We start from the raw sequence: 18,628 nt of genomic DNA on the forward strand, positions 1-18,628 counted from the left end.
ATATGCAAGAAATTGACATCTTCGAAAAGCAAGAAAATTTCCAAAAAATTCACATCAAAAATCTCTAAAAAAAATTGAAGTTATCTCATTAATGTTGAAAAATGTTGAGATCAGAATTTTTTTTGGGTGGAATCTTTTCATTAAAATTAATGTTGTTTGTGTATGTACTTTTCAAATCTCAAATTTTCGATGCTGGTTTCATAAATTTTAAGAATTCAAAAATTAAATGAAAAAATACCAGAAAAATAATCGTAATACCCAAACCATTTTGAAAAGTCCAAATTTTTCATTTATTCTGAACAGAACCACTAACTTTTCAAAATTTTTGATGCTATTATGCTCCAGTGAAAATGTAAATTAAAACATACAAAATTTTCGTTTTTTGGACCAATTTTTTCAAAAAATTCTCGCTTTGCTCGAGCAGTGATTTTGCCTTCGTTTCAATAAAATAATCATTCATTATGAAGGGTTTTCGAAAAATGACCTAAAATGTTGATTTTTCATGTCTCAAAATCTAGTTTTGCTCTCCCCCTCCCCTTCATCACAAACAAAAATATAAACTCCCTCTATAACTTTATTCTGTAAATGCCACACTGACGTTCAGCATGTTAAAATTTTGATTTTTGTCGAAAAAATTACACGATACATCCCCCTCCCCGAATAATATGACATTCAATCAGCCTCTAAGTTTACTTTTTATTTTGTTGCTATTTTCATATTTGAATTGAATTGAATTCATTTTAATTTTGGTACTTGTTAGGTTAGGTACTCTGAATTTATTAATTTTCATTAAAACGACTGGTTTTGTTATCAAGTTTGAGATTTTGCTTTTTCCATCTGAGAATTTAAATCACTTCCTTGCTTCAAACAGAAAAAATATTTGTGGCCCATTTCAATTTTCCAGCTCAAAAAGTACGAATTTCCTTTTTATAATCTTCCAAAAGAGGTTTTTGAAAAATTCATTAAAAGAAATGAATTGTAAAATTTTGACTTCTCTTCAATTCATTGATGAATTATTTTAATTCTAAAAAAATAACGTACCTATTATCGTGGTTATAAATTTTTTTTTGAATAATGCGAGTATGATTGATGAAAAATTTTCAAAAAATCCAATTACGTACAAGCTTTCAACGCTTGAAACTAGTAATTAAAATTTTAAAAGGTTGTAAAAAACAGACGAAAAAAAATTGAACGACGACGTTTGGAATGTTTAAATTTTGATTCATTTTATACTTTGCTGCCTTTAAATCAAGGTCGACATTGCTAAATCGCAAATGTTTTGCAAAGAAAGCGAAACTTGCATCAAAATTTTACAGGATTTGAAAAAAAAACTACCAGGTTTGATACTCGAGAAAAAACCCATTTTAGAAAGGCATTTTGACAGCTGTATAGCCTATCTAATAAAAGGATTTTATAGTACACGTTACGTTGTGCAGATTATAAAACTGAGTAGGTAATTAACGCCTACGCGTGTTTGGGAAATTTTCTCATCGAAAGTGTAGGCAGCTTGGTAAACTTACGCCAGTAGGCTAATACTTTTTTATTCGGAAATTGAACTTGTAAATTGATAAATTATTTATGTGGGTTCGTTGATTTTTTTTTTTTAAAGAATTTTTTCGCTTCGTTCATCATCGTTCGAGTTTTTTGTTCCGTTCTTCCCTTCTTTCTCAGTGTATCCGAATACTATTACTGCGGAAAAGAAAGATATCACGTTTCGAGTAAAATTTTCTTAATTAATCGAGTTTTACGTAAGTACTTTTCGCAAAGGAAATGCATAACTTAATCTTTAATGCGATATGTTGCTATCGTGTTTCCTCTGAAGAGAAAGTTGTATCGTTTGGATGGGAATATTGATGAAGGAATTTGGAACTGTGTACCCTGCTGCGTTGTTGTAAATTGGATCGTACTAAAAGGGGATGATATAGATAGCTAAGGGTTGAAGTACGAGTAATTTCAAATCCTATGTCGTATTTTAAATGAAATGTTGTAAATAAGGTTCACTTTTAGAGCAATGACATCGTCGATATGAATTCTCATTTGTTTGTAGATATAATGTACATAATTTAATTATTTAATTACCTAACAAAATACGTACGTTTCGTGTGAAAGTGAAAAGTAATTCACACTTTTTATCGAATACTAGTTACGTGTAAAATAAAACGATAAACAACACGTAGCTGAGATTTTTCGACGTTTCCAGTTAGACGAATGATTTATTATCTCTTTTCCCCTTTTTTCAGATGTAATCTGCGGATTGGCGTTTGGAATTACAAAGAGTATTTCGGTGTTGATCTACGTTTTCAAGAAAGAATACGAAATTGATTGTCGAAGAATATTATTTCGAGAAATACTCCACTTTCGAGACGAACGTGTTACGTGCAAGAAAACCAAGCAAGTGGTAAGTGCATAATTTTTGATTTCGGATAAAAACGACTCGTTTTTCCCACGTGATTGGTATTACCAAAATGAAATCGATTCAGCTTTTTAACTCGTCGGTTTGGGAAATAGTTTATCGTCGGTGTACACACGAGTCAGCCTATTTCTAGTTTTTAGACGGTATAAAAAATATCCTCGTTGGAAGTCTGAAGAAAAAATGCAACTTGGAGAAACGAAAAACCATTTTTCTTTATTTCAACTAAATGTCTTTGCTCTTGACTGGTCTAAAATTCGAAACATGTATTATCCATCGACTTTTTTTTTTTTATTATTTAGGTACCTAATGTAGATTATATGTTTAACTGTTATAAATTATATACCGGTGGTTACTCTCTTTATACGGTTATATGGGGAATAGGAGGGTTTTCTTGAACGAAAGAACGATAAATTTTAATAAAAATACTCGATTTTTTATAGATAAATGAACTGGTAGGTTTTTTTTCCTATTTTGTCGTAAAGTGAAGTTCGTGTGCGTCGAAAAGTGAAGACGAAGGAATAGGATTTTCAAGTTTGAGAATTTGTTCAAATGGGTTAATATTGTGTAAGTAATAATTTGAACTTTTTTTTTTTTTTTGATAAACTGAACCAAAATGATCGAAATTTATTAAGTAAAAATATGTTCAAGTTTCACAACTACTTCTGTAAAGAAATTGTGTAACGATAAAAATAAAAATTGGCAAAGTACAACTCGTGCAAACAAAACCGAAAAAAAATCCCCTAATTTTCGTTCGACTTCACAATGTTGTAGCCAGATTTCGTTTTAAAAATTAACTAAATAGAAGAAATCCCACATTGAAAAAGAAACACCATTTTGGCATCGGTAACTCTTTATTTTTAAGCTGTGGGGAAACGTCGTAACCGACTTTTCGGCAACCTTGTGAAAAAATTGTAAAATTGAAAACGACGACATTAAAAAGCATAACAAACTTTTTACAACGCGTTGGCTAAAAGATTTCGAGAGTTTGGCGAAGTACATATTATAAGTGTACCTAGACCTACACGAAACCAAAGCTTTTATGTATCGCGAAAAAATTGTTGATTCTTTTTCTCAAGTATATTGGTATCTCTATATACTCGCACTTTGCAATTTCGTCTCAGAAAAAAAAGAGAGAAAAGGCTTTTCAAACATCCTACGAGCTAATTTTATCGACTAATATAATATCTATTATTTTCAAAGAAGTGTATTTTCAACGAAATATTTTCCAAAGTAACACTTTATGGTTAAAAAGATCGTCTTTGTTGAATGAAAAAAGCTGAAATATCAAAAAGTACATAAAGCTGGCCACGAATTGTAAATGTTAAAAATAGAAATCTTATAAAATGTTCCAAAAAAAGAATACCTAATTTAAATACTTTGTCGACCTTTTTTTTTTTTTCAATGTAAAAGAAAAAAATGTTTGTAGATATCAAATGAGGTCTTTTTTTATACGCTTTGAAAGCCATTTAACATGCAATGTCAACAATCCGGCTGTGACATCGTAGATGGCAATGGCAATTTATTACGAGAACAGACGACACTAAAGTTGCATGATGGGAAAAAAAATTCTACTAAAAAATTTCGAAAAAGGCTCTTCGTTGTTATGTTAACGACAATCGTACATAATAAGTTGACAAAGTACAGTATAAAATTTACTATCTACTGGAAAACCAATGAAATATTTAATGATATACAGGGTGATTCGGAATGGATTTTGGATTCGTTGACGGATTTTGTATGCAATTTATACTGCAACAGTGCATATAGAGTGATGTGATTTGAAGGTGAAGAGAGGGATGAGATTGTAAAAAAAATGGAAATTTCGCCCTTGGAACCCTTTGACTAGACAACATTTTTTGGGATGATTTGGTAATTTATGTGTATCCTTTCTAAAAAAATCCATATGCTTTATGGATCACCCTGTACTATTTTATTCAATGTGTGGATGCTCGTTGCACGTATACATATATTTTTTAAGTATACCGAAATATGTTCGGATTTTAAATTTTATGTATGCATTATGTAGTCATTCTATTTTTATGTTTCGTTTCTTCAATTTTTTTCATCGTGAATAATAATTTTCTATGCGTCAAACGAGAGACAGGATTAATGCAAAACTTGGCATTTTTCTGTATTTTTTTTCTCGCTCAAATAAAATGTAAGTATTGATCTAAGCTTTTACGAGAAATCTACGTCGAGTTAATTTCGACGCTATATTTGAAAATCTCTCGAACGGATTAAAGTCATTTTCATCCTAATCCGGGCAACGTTTTCGATAAACTTAATGCATAATACATATTTCGAATTCAAAAGAAAAACACCATAATGGCGTATTGTTTTCGAAAATTTTTACGCGTTATTTACACTCGAAATGAGACGCGTTTCGAGTTAAACGGGTAGTTCACCTAGAAAACTTCTGTGTGTAACTCTAGCTGTCGTAGGAGTTTAGAGGGGTGGGAGGGGGGGGAGAAGGACGAAAGACGAAAACAAAAAACCGTATCACAATTGAGTTAACCAATTGTTAATTTAATTTTCGAAAAAGTTTACTCGCCTAGACGCCATTTGAGTTTTGTGCAGATGATAATAATGATGATGATGACGGTCTTGTGCATTGTTTCATATTTTATGACTCTTCGAAAAATTAAATTAGCTGATGCAGTTTTACTTTGGTTGTGAGAGAAGGAGAGAGAGAGAAATGGCATTTAATAATGTGAAGTTTAATAATATTATTGCAGTTTTGGAGTTGTTCGTTTAGATGTTCTTTCAAGTTTAAAAAAATTCAGTTGATCGGCTCATGTTTTGAATTTTATTCGTTCCTCTCACAAGAGCGACTCGCAGCTCGATTTTTGCTGCTCCCAAGGGCTAAATTCGTTCATTTTCCCAAACAAATGAAATTCTGAAAATTTTAGCTCAGAATATTTTTAATCCGTGCCTCAAGGTTCTTTTTCATGGGAATTGACTTTAGGCAGCACGATAAAAACTTTTTTTGGCATTTAATACTTAATTCAAAAAATATTGTTTTCTTTCTAAAATCCTATAGGTAATATACCTACGTGTATGTATTTGCCCCATTACAATGAATTTTGGACCGGAAAAAGCTGTTTAGTAGGAGGGGAAGCTGGAGCTCCTCAAAATTGAGACCACAAATGGGGAAAAATCATATATGAGTAAATTCTGACCTTGTTGACTTTTTTTTGTCATAAAACTTGAAAATTCGTGGGAGATGGACATCGGAGAATAATGATGGCAACATGAAGGGAAGGGGGATGATGGTTCATGTGCCACAGTTTTTTTAATGATGAAAATTTGTCGATTTTGTTGGCCAAGAAATCAAAATAATTGGACAAAATACTGATGTACTTTGTATTTGGGATGCGAAGGGCTTGGGCTGAACTTGTGAGGGGGGGGGGGGAGGTAAATGGGACGAGGTGAGGGCAAAGGCTTGTTTCTCACGTGTAAAATTGATTTTTCTAGATGTAATTTTAATTTTCAAATTTGAATAAAAATTTTCCGGGAATTTCAATTTTTTTAAAAAAATGGAGAGCAAATTGATTCGAGAGAAGCGAGGCTAAAAGGTTTAGAAATAATTTTTGATGCGAGATATAGATAAACCTACCTATTTTTCCAAGCAGATTTGATTTAAATGCAAATTTTTCAGAAATCTAAATACAAATACGTATTTTGAAAAGATTGGCAAATCGGCCGAAGCGAAGGTAAAAGCTTTGGAAAATTCATCATTCAAGAAATGTTATTTTTGATGTAAATTGATTTGTCTACTTCTAAAATTTAAACAATTTTGCCTTAGCAAAGGCGAGGAAGAAAACTTTTGAAAACTTGTGAATCAAGATTCAAGAATAAGTGGGAAAATCTCAATTTACAGCTCCTTGTTACACTTTTGATGCTAAAGTGAAAAATTTGGTTTCTACTACATATTTTAATTTATTGCATTTTCTGAAGTTTCTGTGTATTTTCCAAAATTTTTCAACTTTGGCAGAGCGCTGAGCTGAGCTGAGAATAACTTTCGCCTCAACCTCTGCCTCAGCTACATCCCTGATCCTGGGGCGAATTCATCAATTGCCACGTTGACTATTTCAGTTCTAGAACTTTGTAGGAAAGCGAACCCTTTGGAAAAATTTTTTACTGCAGAAACCAGCTCTGGAAGGCTGGGATTAGGTGCGCCAAAAGTTTTGAAATCGACGAGAGTTCACATATTTACAAAAGAACATTTTTGAAAATATAAATTGCAATCCCAAATATAGTTGAAGTATTTACTTTGATTTTTCGGTCAAAAAAATTCTTGAATTAGGTAATAGTATATTACGTGACAGGAGCGGAAAGTATGCGATTAACGAGTGCGAAGTTTAAGGAGCGAGGCGAAGCCGAGTGACTTGAATCGCACAAGTTAATCGCGTTACTGTCCAATCCTGTCGCGTATACTATTTTAATTTCATATGAGAGGAAAATAAATGCTGAAATTTTAAAAAATGGCTAATTTCAAATTTGTAAACATGTGCGGAAAACAGTTACTTTCCTCCCTAGGGAGGAAAGTAACTGTTTTCCGCACATGTTTTGATAGATGCGTTAAAGACGTATTTTCCAACCACAAAACTGTCTAGGAAACTACTCATTTTCCGATCATATGAAATTAAACAAATTTTCATAATTTAAAATTTTTTGGATCACAGTATTCCCCTCTGTTTTCAAAATGGACCCCTGGTGTCAATATGGTTCATTTATTCTAGGATGTTCACCTCTCACAAATGCTCAAGTTTTGTGATCAATATACCTATTCAGAATAACTGGCCCATCCCAGCCAACAAAAACGAAGCAAAACATCTTCTCATAGCAAAAGATATTTTCTCAAGTAAAGTATGGTTACGCATCATGACTTGAATCACTAAGAGAGCAGTATGCAATGCCATGCAGTCTATCTTGGACAACAACAAAGATGTGGGTGTTAAAATCAAAAAAATTATTACTGATAATGGTTCTCAATTCATAATATTATATTTGTGGTACAATTTACTCAAAAACAACGACATAAAGATTGCGCATATACCACAGCATATAATCCGCAATCTTCCTCTATTGAAAGGACCATGCGCATCATAGGAGTTTATGCAGGTTGTTCCGGGAATTGTCTGCCAAAACTCAACTGTAGATATTACTCGAGGGAACAAACAAAAATAGTAGATTATGCAACTATGGAGATAATGTGATTTTCAACAAATTTTGAGGTTTATTTCCCGAGTGAAGCGAGGGAAGTAAGTAACTCAAAATGGTTGAAGATCACATTATCTTCCTTGTTCCATAAAATATTTTATGTTTTTAAGGGAGAAAATCTCTAGTTTGTCTACTAAGCAATTAGCAAGCGGGAGATAATTTAGCAGATTATTGGGAATCGAAGCAGATCTTTGTGTTCTGTAAAACGTACGTATGTGTGCGTAAGTAAACAATCTCATTTGGTCCCAACCTGCAGAAGCGAACATAAGATTGCGTGTAAATTTGCTACTTTTCAGTTTCAATTTTCTCTGAAATGTTGAGTTTAAAAAAGTTCGTTTTTTAATATGATGTGTTAGAAAGTCTGAATTTTTGTTTTAAATAAGTTTTTTTATCAACAAGTGTCTTATTCATTGAGAAATTTGAACGACAAGCATACCATTTTTACATGGTTTCTTCTGGGACTACAGTTTTGTTTGGGATCAAATGAGAACGTGAAATCCAGTAAAAATGAGCTGTGACGTAATTGTGACGTCACGCTTCGATTCCCAATCTCCCTAGAAACGTAAACATTATTATGACTAGTTGCTTATCTTGTGAATTGAAGGAACTGTGTGCTTCACAAAACTCAAAAATTTACTAATTTTGAAAAGATTGTCAAAAATAATGAAATGTTTGAATGATTCCTGGCTATACATAGATATGAACCCTAAACTGGATCGGCTGCTCGTGAAGCAAAAATTCTTTACCTCCAGAGAAATTCGACCAATCAGAGTTTTCACCTCCCGGCAACTGACCAATCAGAGCCTTCACCTCCCGGAAAACACGTGGTCTATGCGATCTGGGATTGATTGATTTTTTGCTTCACTTTCTCCTGTACTTTTTAAATGTAAGCAGCCGATCCAGTTTAGGGTTCATATCTATGTGGCTATAACACCACAGTGCTCGAGTGAGCAAACAAAAAAATGGTCATTATGACAATTTGCCTATCTTCAAAATTGGGTGGACAAACTTGATTCAAGATTTTCAAATTTGGGATGCTTCAAATTTGGAAATTTTCAAATTGTGTTTGCTCCTTTAATTTTGAAGATGGACAATTTGTCATAATAACATTTTTTGTTCGTCCATTTGAGCGCTACGGGTTATCAAAGTCAATTCAATGGTGCAAACATTTTTTGACTATCTGTAAATTGAAGAAATTACACTATGTATTTTTGGGCAAAAATTCAGCAATTTTAAAAAATTTACCAAAAATGAGGAAATGTTTGGATCATTTAAGTTACTCCAGTAACTCATAGTATTTGAGTGGACGAACAAAAAAATTTATCATGACAAATTGTCCATCTTCAAAATTGAAGGCGCAAACACAATTTGAAAATTGAATATTTTCAAAATCTAAGACACGACAAATTTGGAAATTCTGATTCAAGTTTGGCCCTTCTCTTTTGATTAGTCTCCTCGAGCATGTACTATCTACAGTTGAATTTTGGCAACTCTAGCCCCCCCTCCCAAAACATAAAAAATAGTCGAATTAATTCCCAGCTCGATTTTTCTCATACAGCAGAAAAATGCCAAAATTTGAGTAACGCACTTAGTTATTTATGTATATTGTACAGTCGTAAATTTTTTTGTTCGATGAAACTATAGATACTTATACGTTTAATTTTCGAGCCACCTTGTTTTTAAAATAAATACACGGCACTAATCAGAAACGCGATTTCAGTTGCTTAAAAAGTTCAAGTGTAAAAAGTTAGCGCGCGAAAAGTGCTCGAAAATGAGAAAAATAAAATTGCTTCGGATTTTCTTTTTTTTCCTTCCTTAAAAGGTGACAAGTAAATAGGGAGAAAACTTATGTATTGGATTCGCGATTGGAGAAATTCGCGCTCGCTCGAGTTTTTTCTCATCTGTACTGTGCAACTTTTGTGTCTGAAAAATCGTTAAAGTGTAAAAGTAATTTGTTTGTTAGTTTCTTCTTCTTTTTATAATGTAGAATATTGCAACTTATCGAGTTGAATTGGGATAACCCTTATTGAACCGAAACGAAACGAGAAGACAATTTAGTCGGTAATTTAATGGTATGGTATGGTACTCGTTGAATTATTGACGGTATTTGTTAAGGTTATCATTAGTCTAGCTTTTATTAACTTTGGTCTCGGCTGCTGCATGTGCAAAGCGTGTTAAAAATATCAAACTCCCCGAATTTCGTTCAAATTGCAAATACCAGCAACCGAACAATATAAATCGCGAAATTCACCTATCCGAACGTGGCGTATCTACTCGTATACTGTGCTGCTCAAATATTGAAACTTTTTCATTACGCAACGTCACGATGACTTCTTATTTATTGGGATGAATTTTTTTTGTCAGGTTGTTCGGTAAAATTAGGCCAAACTAATGGGAAATGTCAAACTTTGCCAACGTGTAATTTATACTTTTGTACGAAGAAGATTGAAAATATACTTTTTTTCTCCCCCTCCTCCACCCCTTTGCACCGCGTACGTATCTCAACGTAGTAGATTCGTTTTAACCGCACAACAACAACGCAGGGGGCGAGCGTTCATTTGGGAATTAATATTTTTTCGAATTATTTGGCCATAAAAATTTTTTCTCCTAAAAGTTACTCGTTAGATTGGCTAAATTAGTTTTTATCGTTTCGAAAATAACGAAACGCTGTGCCGGCTTGCCATAATGGAGTATTATGTTGTAATTTTTTTCAATGTTTCGTCGACACAACTCGAGCTTTTTATATAGAATGGATGTAATTTCGTCGGCAACGAGAGTGAAAAAGAGAGACCGTTGGAGGGGGAAATGGAAATACTTTATTATTATATTTTTGTCGGTATTTTTTTCCCCCGGATGGTGTAGTATTTTGTTTCGTGGAACGTTCGTTGAACAAGGAAATTTGGAATTTTTTACATTGTCGAATAGGTATGGTAGAAATTTGTCAGATAGGTACAAGTGAGCGTGGAATGTCGCGAAGGTAACGCGTTTTGTTGTATTTGTTTTGAAAAATTTCGAATATGTACGCTTTAAAGAAGAGTGGCTATAGGTATGCGACGTTCTTTGTCATTTTTCACCCCACTCGTCGTTTTTGTTTGGGCTCTTTGTCTGATCCTGAGAGAATTACTCAGGTTATATTGGTTAAGTGTGGATAGGCATGTCTTTCAGGAATGAGGAAATTTTAATTTGTTGTGTTTTTGTTGTTGTTGTTGTTGTCGTCGTTTTTATTCGTTCGACGTGACGCGAATAACTATCACAAAAAAAGAGGGTTTGGAGGAGTGGAGAGGGAGGGTGGGAAAATATCTTATTTATTAATATTTCAATTTCAACGTCGTGCATTTTTTTAAAAGGATTTTTTACGATTGATTATCAAATTGAACTAATAATAATTATTATTGATTCATTCATCTGATTTTTTTAGAAAAAGAGGCGGAGAAAGTTTTCAAACAATTTTAAATGATTGTTTTATCCGGCCCGAGGATGATACCAAAGAGGAAGGCTCAAAACGAATTCATTTTTCGACGGTGGTGAAAAAATCTACAAAAAAGGCTGACATTATTGAAATGAATCTCCATTTAGTTGTTCACGGGCGTGATTATTGATCAGTAGAAAATAATAGGGGGAGGGGGAGGAGGGGAGGGGATTAATGAAGAATTTGGAATAACGGCACTTGGGAAAAATTTAGGTTCAAAATTTTGAAGAAGTAAGTTTCTCAAAAAGTAGATTCGAGGAAGAGTGCAGTAATCGTCCATTTCATGTTTATCGAGGAATGGATTTTGAAGACGTGACGATCCAAAAGGTGTTGATAAAATTGCATACTCAGTTTGCCGTTAATACAAGAGAATTATTTATTGCAATTATTGCAATACAGTGGGTCGTTTTTCAATATTATTTGAATTCTGATGAAACTTAGTTAAAAATCATCTGGCCAAATAACCTCAATAAGACGCATGAAAAATTTCAAATTTTTTGGTCAACGTTTGACACCCCCCCCCCCCTTCCAGCTCGAGTCAACAGTTTTCAAAATTTGAATCTAGTTAAAAAATCATCCGCCCAAATGACCTCAATAAAACGCATGAAAAGTTTCAATTTTTTGGTCAACGTTTCACCCCTCCTTCTCTTCACTTCCCTTCCTTTCTGACTCGCGAGCACAAAGTTTTCAAAATTTGAAAATTTCGTGTCCATTTCACCACTTGGATGTTGTCGAGTTTGAATAATATTTATTTAGTTTTTGATTTCAACTGCCGACGCGACTGCTCTTCAGCAAGAAATTAGGCTATGAATACCCCCCTCCCCCTATTTGCCACCCTTTTCTCAACGACCTTGACCCTGACATTTGTGCAGAGAAAATTTCACCTCAAAATAGCCAAAATTTAAAACCCTGTCGTTAATTTAAACCATCACAAGCTAACGCACAAAATATACTATCATCATTCGAGCTTCGACAATAAAATTAAAGAGAGATCTCGCCCCGCACAACGGGATGAGGTAAAGTACAGGAAAAACAGCCAAACCGGCAATGACGAGCTCGAAAGGATACGAAGGGTGTGGTGAAGTGTAATTTATTTTTCCAACGAAGCCGTATAAATTCACTTGCTCTCGAAAAGAATTACCGTTTAATAAGCCCAAGATGAGAGCTCACGTTTCATCGGTGCCGTTGTTGATGGTTGTTCCAGCATCTTCTCCCTCCCCCCTCTAGGCGGATGCTGCCGAATACGAGCTGAATTTTATGTAGTACCCAGCTATAGGTAGTGGGTATTTAGGTATATCCAACATTCTGGCGAGTACCTACAGTTGTTGGGTACCAGTAGCAACGTTTATATAATGAAATTTTATTAACTTATTTATATTGCGTTGTAAATTGAAATTCTGCTGTTCGTTTATTTCGCCGGTGAATACTAATTCGAGCGTAAATATATATACCGCCGCCGCGCCGTACGTTTAAGCCCGGCACATTAAACAGGTATTAAGTCTTTGATTGTTATAATGAAATTATACATTTTAAAATTAAATTTGCAAATTTCGTTCATTAAAATTAAAATACCTGCTCGGCAGATTAGTCTTATACCGAAAGAGAAATGAAGAAAGGTAAAGAGAGAGAGAGAGAGAAACAGACGTAATGTTTACATTTGTTTTTACGACCACACCGTCGTCGTCGTCGTTCTCGTTTCTAAACCATGTTCGCGACCACGACCACATACCATAGACTGATTTTCTTATACTATTAATACGATCCTCACGTGGCGTCATTAACCCTTTATTCATTCTAATTTTAAAAAACCGAATAAAGTATATTCGTTAAAGGTTTGATCAAATACTCCAGAGAATATTTCAAATAACGAGAGCACAGATACACAATTGCTGACTTGGGGACTATGTGTACCCGTACCGCGTAATGTAGGTATGAAGGTAGGTGGTAGGTAGAGGTACCAATTGCGGTTTGTAGATCCTTCGCCTCGTCTGTTCATTTGCACAGCTTTTGAGGGATCTGAGCAGCTGTATTTTGTTTACATTTTCTCGAAAAGTAAACAAAGCAAGCGCGTTTTTCCTCGTTTGTGAAAATTTCGTGTTCGGCAGGGTTGCCATTTTTTACTACACAAACTTAGCATCGATGAATTCGGTAAGAGACAAAAATCAAGTTGCTTTAACTTGATACCTATGTAACAAAATATAGGTGTAATGGTTAAAGGGGTAAAGAGTGTAATAGGTGAAGAGGGTGAGATTTATTTCATGACGTGATCATTATCTGTCTAAATGCCTAAGGGAAATATCTAAAAAATATTCCTTAGGGAAGGAATATTTTCCTAAGAACCAGACTAGCTCAGTGAAAAGGCTCTTGGTCTTTTTCCCAATAACCACACATTATAATTGAGATTATTGCTACCAAATAAAACTCAAAACAACAAGTATTGACCTCCTGTATTAGGTTTATATTCAATACAAGTCGAAAATCTTATGAATAAAGGATGCATTATTCCTAATTCTAAGAAGGGAGACTGTAGAGGAACAAATCTCTACAGCTCTAAAGAAAATAAGATACGTAATAATCATACAAGTATCGATCATTATTTAAAGTACAATTACGAAACGAGTATGAATGCCAGTATTTAGTCATCTCGCTGTCAGTTAAATTAATTACGATAAGGTTATAATTAATTCTAGTTGGAGGAACGCACTCCATAATTTAAAAAGGCTTTCTTTCATTACCTTACTATTCACGTTAGTTATCTCTTCGGTGGCTCACCAAAACTAGGCCATTCGATAACTATGCTTTAAAGTTGTACATATTCAACTGGGTACACTCTCCCAAGTCCGGAAAAAGGGAGGTGATCCGAAATACCGAAATATGGGTCACTCCTTTGATTTATTCCTCATATTTACGTTAAAATACACAATTTTATCCGAACAAGCGGAGAATAAAAAGATTTAATCAAAGAGCGAGGATGGACATAGTCCATAGTTGACACGAAGTCGGTCGTTGACGAGAAGATCTATCGCGGCCGCGGATTGAACTTAAAGTGAGAATCGACCAGAATTCACCTAGAGACGTACCCTATGCGAATCTGGGAAATGTAGGTAAAAATCACCTCGTAACCTTCAAATCTCAACGAGGTAAAAAAGTAGTTTTCGCGGGAAACGATAGATATTTTAATATCTACGATACCTAGTTATTATAAGAATAACTAGGTAACGTGGTGAGTACGATAAGCACTACTATACGTAGTGGAGGCATTCCTGCTCATCACATAGGTGTAATTTAAATTTTGAGAAATTTTTATTAAAATGGAATTCGGGGAAATGAGTTTCGGTGAAATGATCTTGGAGGAGGGGGAGAGTAAGATTCGGGGAAATGACCGGTTGGGATAATGGATTCGGAGAATTGTACTAGAATCAAAAAAATTTCGACCTCGTGTCTCCTGATTCGACTCAAATCTTTTCAAGAAAAATATTTTCAACTGACGCGAAATTTTTAAGGGAAAGGACGGAGCATTCTCCCTCCCCTCCTCCTATAATTTAGAGCAACATTATTTTTAGAAAACAGCAAAATCATGCAATGCATCAAAAATTTTGTATGTTTTTAAAAATGTTTAACACGAATATGACCTCATTTTTTCGATCAGACGTTTTCTACGCCTCCATCCCCTCCCCCTCATCTCTTCTTGATGGAGTCTAAAACTGAAAATATTGATAAAGTCATGCGGTACATCGAATTATGTTTTTGAAGAGTCTGAACTTGAATATGACCTTATTTTTTCGATTCGAACTCTTCCAAGTCCACAGTTCTCTCTTCATTCCAATCAAGTCAATTCTCAAAAGAATCATTTACGAGTAAGTTATGCGAAGCATCAAAATGAAAGGTTTTCAAAGATTTAGAACAAAAAAGCCCTTATTTTTCGTTTCAACACCCTACTTATGCCCCTTCAACAATTAGCTTGCAAAAAAACAGAAATCATTCAAAAAAATTATTTATTAAACCAATTAGATGCAACATTCGCGAAAATGTTTCAAATCTAAGAAATTCTCATCTCTTCTCGCTTCAATTTGACTTCTAGCAAACCTCGATCAACCCACCAAATTCATCAATAAGGTAGATATTCATGTTCAAATGAAATATTCGAATTCGTCGAACGAATCACACAGTGAAAACTTCATAAACGTAATCCTTCGAAAAATTCTTACGAAGGTTCGAAGATATATGTATGGAGAAAGATATCTTGGCCAAAATATACTCGATTCGTACACAACGTTACGTCTATTTTTACCATTTTCCTTATTTTTTTCGCCCACAAAACGCGAGCAAAAATATTAATAATGTAGATACCGTCTCGGCGAAATCAATCACACTTTTCAACTTTTCAATCCCCTTATCGATTCAAAGGCGCCATTTACCGGTAAAAGATCTATTCAAATTCAAAACATGCGACGACCGTGAACGCACGAATTCCACTAAATAAATAGGTACACTTGTTAGAATAATATTATTGATTTTCAGCCGAATATACTTATATACTCGCGTATACTCCAAATACTTTCGACTAACACTACGAAATTTACTTTAGAAAAATTTTCCAGCAGGTATACCTCTCTCTCTCTCTACGTAGGTATTTTCGAGTCTTATTTACATACCAATTTTTTCGTCATCTTACGACCGATGTTTACGCACTTTTACTTTTTTTTTCTTCTTCCATAAACGATAAAAAATATGGGGGAAAATCTATATCGTAACGTACCATATCGCTGTAGTATCTCAAACTTTACTTTTTGATTTATTATTAATTTCTTTAATTCTCGTTTCCTTACGTACGCAACCAACCTCACTCTCCTTTTTCTTTTCTAGTAACTCAACTTTTTCACAAACGTTGCTTGGACGTTTTCGCTTCTCCACCTCCTTTCTCTTCGATATGGTTTTTTCCGCTTCAAACATCAATAATATCATCTATTTTACATAAAAACCCGATAGTATTCAAAAACAAATACAACTAAACGAAAAAATATTACGTCAAAGTTGGCCGATACTTTTGTGAAAAAATTTACATTTTTCATACGCGCTTATCGATTTTTAATCCAATAACGCGCGGCTGGATTTTTTTCTCTTTTTGAAGGGTAATTTTACGCGTGTTACGAGCGTTATGTATATTATAGAAATGCTCTATTTCGGCGTATAATTTACTATGCGATGCTTGCGAAGAATTTCCCCAGCGAAGCAATTTTAAAATTCATCCGGAGAAATGTGTTTTTATTTTTAATAACGCGTTTTCATACTACATTACCTTTTTTTTTCTTCTCCTCGGTTGGATTCGTTTTTGAATTATTTTTTATGCATATCTCTCGCTCGAGAGGCTCTTTTTTTTTTTTGAAAAATGACATAACATATGGACCTACTCAAACTGTATATTCATCAGTCATCAGTCAAATACGAAGCTTATGAGACGTATATCGAAGCTGAAAATGCTTCTTGTGGTTTATTGGGAGAGCAGCTTTTAAAGTTCGTGTTCTATTACTTACAACGCGAAGAATTTCTCCAATTCTGAATTTCTTCGCATAATGAATACACTTACTACTTCCTTCCTTATTACTCTGCGAAGCCATTACTCACTGTATTGGACGATGTTGTATATGTGTATCTTAATAATGTGAAATTATCAAAACCTTAATCTAACTAGGTCAAGTATGAATATTAAGCAGACAACTTTTTCCAATTCGATTGAGTTGTCTTCTGCTGAATACGCGTATTCAAGTAAATATATAAAATTAAAATGTCATGCTCGTAGAATAACTTATGTATTAATTACCAAAATGATCTTCACATTGCTCAAGTTCGTCACTCAATTCTTAAAAAAGGAATACCTACAATACAAGCAAAATTTATCAAAATCAATTCACAAATTATCACCCAGAGCAATGAAAATTGAATTGAGACTCCAATTCTTTGCTTCACCCGCTCAAGCTTCTATGCCTTCCCAATTATTAAAAAAAAAAAAATTATGGCATTACATGTCCATTTCCTTTAATTTAAGGTTGCTTGGACAACGAATCAAGCATACTATTCAAGAAGATAAAACAGATCACAGAGATTTTAAACCATAATCACGTGAATTCACAGCCGAAGATGGTACAGTCGCATGGGACTCGAATAAGATTGTAGAGAACTGGAGATTATATTGCAGCAAGCTATATCAGAGTGAACCATAGAACCCAAACAACAATGAAGTACCAGAAATTGAAGTGAATAGTGTAGAAGAGCTGGAAATCTTACTTGACAAAGTAAGAAATGCCATCAAGGTGTTGAGAAAAATAATGCAAAGCGCCTGAATGTGATGGTATGGTATCAAGACTGAGGGCCATATCACAGACGTTACTTATGCTTACAATTTTGCTGGAGACTTTGAGAGGTCCGTTCATAAACTCCACATAAAATTTAATAGGTATGTAAACAAATCACAAATTCACCAACAGAAATAAATTTTCCACACAAAATGACGAAAATTCAAGTGGCTGCATGTGTCAAGCAAAATTGTAAGCATAAGTAACATCCCGTGATATAGCCCTAAGATACTACAGTCCATGGGTAAGAAAGCAGAGAAGGTGATCTGGAAGATATGCAACAACATGTGGTGCAACAGAGAATGGCCATAAGATTGGTGCAAATCCGTGTTAATTCCACTATACAAGAAAGGTGATAAGAAAAATTGAGCTAACTATTGCACAATAGCCCTGATTCCACATGCCAGTTAAGTGATGCTCCAAATAATCAACAACAGGATCAAGGCATACTTGCATAGGCAGATTCCACCAGAACAGGCACATTTTATGCTTGGAAGAGGTACAAGAGAGCAGATTTTGAACATCAGACAAATAATCAAAAAATTCTGTGAATTCAACATCCCTATGTAGAGGTCTGTGCCACCGAGCCACACCGCCGCCACCAATGGATTTCTGAGGGGCTGACTCGCCACTGCCGAAAAGAATTCATGATGGAGCGCTGCCAGCCACGTGAGTCGACGTTGGGCTCTTTTTTCATTGATTTTAGTCATTTTTTTGTATTTTATAGAAAAATTAGAAATTGATGTTTTTTTTAGGGATATTTCTTATCCAGAATTTAATTTTTTGAGCTCACAACAATAAACCAAGAAAATTCAGTGTTTTCATTTTTCATCATACTTTGAGACCCGTTTCATCGGCATAGTGGGCCATGCCACTGCCGGTGCCCTGATTCACGCCGCCGCCGCCGCCACCACCGACCAATTTTACCTAATACACCACCGCCACTATTTTTCTGTCGGCGCAGACCTCTATCCCTATGGTACTGTGCTTTGTTGACTATACAAAGGCCGTCGACTGTGTCAATTGGACAAAGCTATATGAGATATGTACTATGCGAGATGGGAGTTCCAGAGCACCTAATTGAGCTGATCAATCACTGTATGACAAGAACGAGATAATGGTGAGATTAGGTGGAGAAGAGTTGAACCCATTTCAGCCAGAATGGGGAGT

At 34.5% G+C, this 18,628-nt stretch overlaps 1 protein-coding gene and 1 long non-coding RNA gene across 2 annotated transcripts in view; one reads left to right on the forward strand and one right to left on the reverse strand.

The window, feature by feature from the left end:
- Ac3 (Adenylate cyclase 3) overlaps window positions 1–18,628 on the reverse strand; it is a 105,728-nt gene that overhangs the window by 39,524 nt on the left and 47,576 nt on the right. The window lies entirely within an intron of this gene.
- The window catches only part of LOC135850083 (uncharacterized), a 62,724-nt gene that overhangs the window by 14,948 nt on the left and 29,148 nt on the right, over window positions 1–18,628 (forward strand). The window contains exon 2 of the long non-coding RNA XR_010559650.1: window positions 2,241–2,398. This is a non-coding gene — a long non-coding RNA (uncharacterized LOC135850083). The remainder of the gene's footprint in view (window positions 1–2,240; window positions 2,399–18,628) is intronic.

Source organism: Planococcus citri, chromosome 1 (assembly GCF_950023065.1).
Source record: "Planococcus citri chromosome 1, ihPlaCitr1.1, whole genome shotgun sequence".
In the NCBI taxonomy this organism is placed as follows: Eukaryota; Metazoa; Arthropoda; class Insecta; order Hemiptera; family Pseudococcidae; genus Planococcus; species Planococcus citri.